This window comes from Empidonax traillii, unplaced genomic scaffold (genome assembly GCF_003031625.1).
Source record: "Empidonax traillii isolate 1590-97213 ecotype Southwest subspecies unplaced genomic scaffold, ASM303162v1 scaffold14:size4059594, whole genome shotgun sequence".
NCBI classification, from domain to species: domain Eukaryota; kingdom Metazoa; phylum Chordata; class Aves; order Passeriformes; family Tyrannidae; genus Empidonax; species Empidonax traillii.
Genome location: NW_020955207.1, coordinates 1,637,165 through 1,640,148, shown reverse-complemented (window position 1 = coordinate 1,640,148; position 2,984 = coordinate 1,637,165). Strand labels below are relative to the sequence as shown.

Here is a 2,984-nt window from a genome sequence, read left to right as displayed (position 1 = left end):
GGTCTGTGCAGGGCCAAGGGTTGGACTCAATGATCCCTGCGAGTCCCTTCCAACTCAGAATATTCTGTGATTCTAAGATTTCCTCCTGCTAATTTCTGCAAAGGTAAGGACTATGCCATGACAAGACACAAGTGGAATTTGGGCCAACGACAGCTACCAGTCCCTCCATAGCTTTATTACACCGTGGGGTGTTCGCGTTCAGAAGAGCGCACAGCTGGGCCACCCACGCTGCCTCCGCCCGGGCTCTGCTCCCAGCACTGCTCGTCCCCCGACCCTGAGCGGGGGAGGGGGGGGTGTCGGTGCCGGGCCGGTCCCGGCGTATCCCCCGCTCCATGCAGGGATTGAGGGGCCGGGCCGAAGCCCGCCTCCTGCGCGCCGGCCCCGCCCGTGCCCGCGGCCTGCGGCGCTGCTGCGGCGCTGCCCGTGTCTGCGGGCCGGAGCTGCGCGCTGGGGTGAGCGACCCTGCCGCCCCCGGGGAGCGGGGGGCGAGGGGGAATACAGGGGGAGATAATCGGATGAGGGGGATGCGGGGCGTGCTGCTGGCGGAGGGACGGCGTGGCCGCCATCGCGGCCCGGCTCTTTCCGCCTTCGCGTTCCCTCCCTTCCCTTTCCCCACCTCCGGCAGTGCCGCCGCTTTCCCCGCGGAGGGGGCGCGTTTGTCTCCCCAGGTATGCCGCCCGCTGTCCTGGGACGGAGGGGAGGGGAAAGGGGGGGGAATAAGCGGCGCTTGGCGGGGGCAGGGAGAGGAGGAAGAGGAGGAGGAAGAAGAGGAAGAAGAAGGAGGAGGAGGAAGGAGGTGACGTGGGGGAGGCGGGCGGGGGTCTCTGCGGGAAGGGGGTGCCTGCGGGGCTCGGGGGATGCTCGGCGGGCAGTGCCGCTTCTCCTGCGCCCCCGCCTCCCGCATGCCCTGCGCCGCTCCTGCTGTCGGCAGGCCTGGAGGAGCAGGAAGAGGAGGAGGAGGAGGGTTGCTTTTCCCCTCTCCTTCAGATCCTAGTCCGGCAGATACATCCTCACGGAGGTATGGCGACCTGTTTGTCGTGCTGGTAACGGTGTGAAACAAACCGGGGCTTGTGTACCTCCGGTTTCCGTAGCGGGAAAATGTTATGCTGAGCGTTAATTTTAGCGTCGGGCTGGATTTAGGCAACTTGAGAGAGGCGCTGTCCGTTTTCAGCATCCGAATTTAAAGTGGGTCATTCATTCTTGGAATGTGGCGTTTTGCGTGTATCTGAAAGGTTGCCCTGGTAGGTCTGCAGAGCGAGCTGGCGAAGCTCACAATACTGTGATTTAATCTCCATTATCAGTTCAAGTTACTCATTGATGAAGTGCTTATGCTGAGCAGTTCCCAACTTCGCTGTAGTCAGGTGTGAGTGGACACAGGGATTGACTTTAACACGGAAAATATTCACCACAAATACTAAACTTGCAGAAAGAGGTTGTTTCTATGTTTGTTTTAAATCGTGTTAGTGTGCTTAGAGGTATAAGTCCACTGCAGTATTTCTGCACAGTGTTGCTAATACATTTTATTACGTGCATTTGTCGTCTTGGTTTTTATAATGTGATGTAGAATTGTCTTGAACAGCAATTGCTATGAAAATTGTCAGTTTGTGCTAGAAATCCTAGTGTTCTGGGGGATTGTTAGTCAATCCAACATTGCGAGAAAGCCCATTTCTATTTACAAGCCAATAGTGTTGTTATTATTTTTAGTAGATGTTTTTCATCAGCTTTGCAGTTTTAAGTAGGCCAGATGCAGAGTGACTCAATTCCTGTTGGATTGTTGATGGTGTTCGGGGCCAGATACTTTGCGTAAGATACACCGGTGGTCCTCTTGTTATGACAGAAATCCGTGACTTTAAGTATTTAAATATTTGACCTTTTTAATGATGCTGAATTTTGTGAAATCCTAACCTCAGTTCAGATGGATTAGGTCTTCTTTTTGGTGTATTTGGGCTAGAGTGTGGTTGGCTTGATGCAGTGTGGTCTAATTTTCATAAATTCTCAAGTATTTAGCCATGGTTTTTTTTGAAGTGAATTTAGCACAATACTTCTAGGTCTTCATCCATGTGAAAGAATTTGTTTAGACTTTATCATTTTAAAATTGTTAGTCTATCCTTGTTAAACATGCAGCTACTAAAGCTTTTTTGTTGCATTGTTTTACAGGGCCAAACCTAATTTCTAGTAAGCAGGACTAATGATTTCATTCAGTGAGTTAAGTCAGCATGCACAGTATTATCAGTGCTTTTTCAGAAGATATTGATGACATGGTAAAGCACACTTGTGACAGCAGGAACTGTGATTTCACATGTTTAGGTAGCAGCATCCAGCAAACTCATCTGTCACTTTAAAGGCTCACAGATTTATTGCTCGTTAAACGTTCTCTAATTTAACTATATCTGCTAAAAATCTGTTCTTAATTTGAAGTCGTTAGTGATTGTGTTAAAAGACAACTTGCACATTACTTCTCTGCCTCAGTAGCTTAAATTCAGCTAGGAGTAGGATTAAAAATGAAAGGTTGAAAAAAGTAATGTTAATAAAGAACCAAATAATGTCTTGTAATGATGTCACACTTTTCATATGAAGTTCAGCTACTCAGTCATTGACTGAAGCCCTGAGGCAGCATCCCTTCAGACATCAGGAGTTAATTTCTATCTTGCACCTACAGCAAAACAAGATAAATTGTGTGGAAGAGTGTTAAAATAAATATTTTCTGCTGAAGGTTCAGATGTAGGTCTTTGCTAGAACTTGCTGCTGCTTAGACTGGGTAATTATTTCCTTACAATGTCCTTTAAGCCTTTGTCTCAGTTTAATTGAGACAAGGGTCTTTTGCTGAGGATGGATTAGGAGAAAAAAGACCCAAACCTTCTTTTCTAGCAATTATAGATTCGAAATTAAGAGGCTCCGATTGAAGGAAAGCAAATTATGGAAAAGGGAAAAAGGAAAAATAACAGCCCTTTATTAAGTATGTGTGTATTAACGTAACACGAGGG

At 48.3% G+C, this 2,984-nt stretch overlaps 1 protein-coding gene across 6 annotated transcripts in view; it reads left to right on the top strand.

The window, feature by feature from the left end:
• The first annotated feature begins 380 nt into the window (after positions 1–380).
• Positions 381–2,984, top strand: part of STARD3NL (STARD3 N-terminal like) — a 25,691-nt gene continuing 23,087 nt past the window's right edge. For 3 of the 6 annotated variants that reach the window (XM_027891890.1, XM_027891883.1, XM_027891850.1), the window contains exon 1: positions 383–452. The gene's annotated coding sequence lies outside the window, so the exon portion shown is untranslated. Of the gene's footprint in view, positions 453–560; positions 669–836; positions 1,019–2,984 lie in introns of those variants that run through there. The other 3 variants (XM_027891857.1, XM_027891875.1, XM_027891866.1) reach the window with 3 other exon arrangements.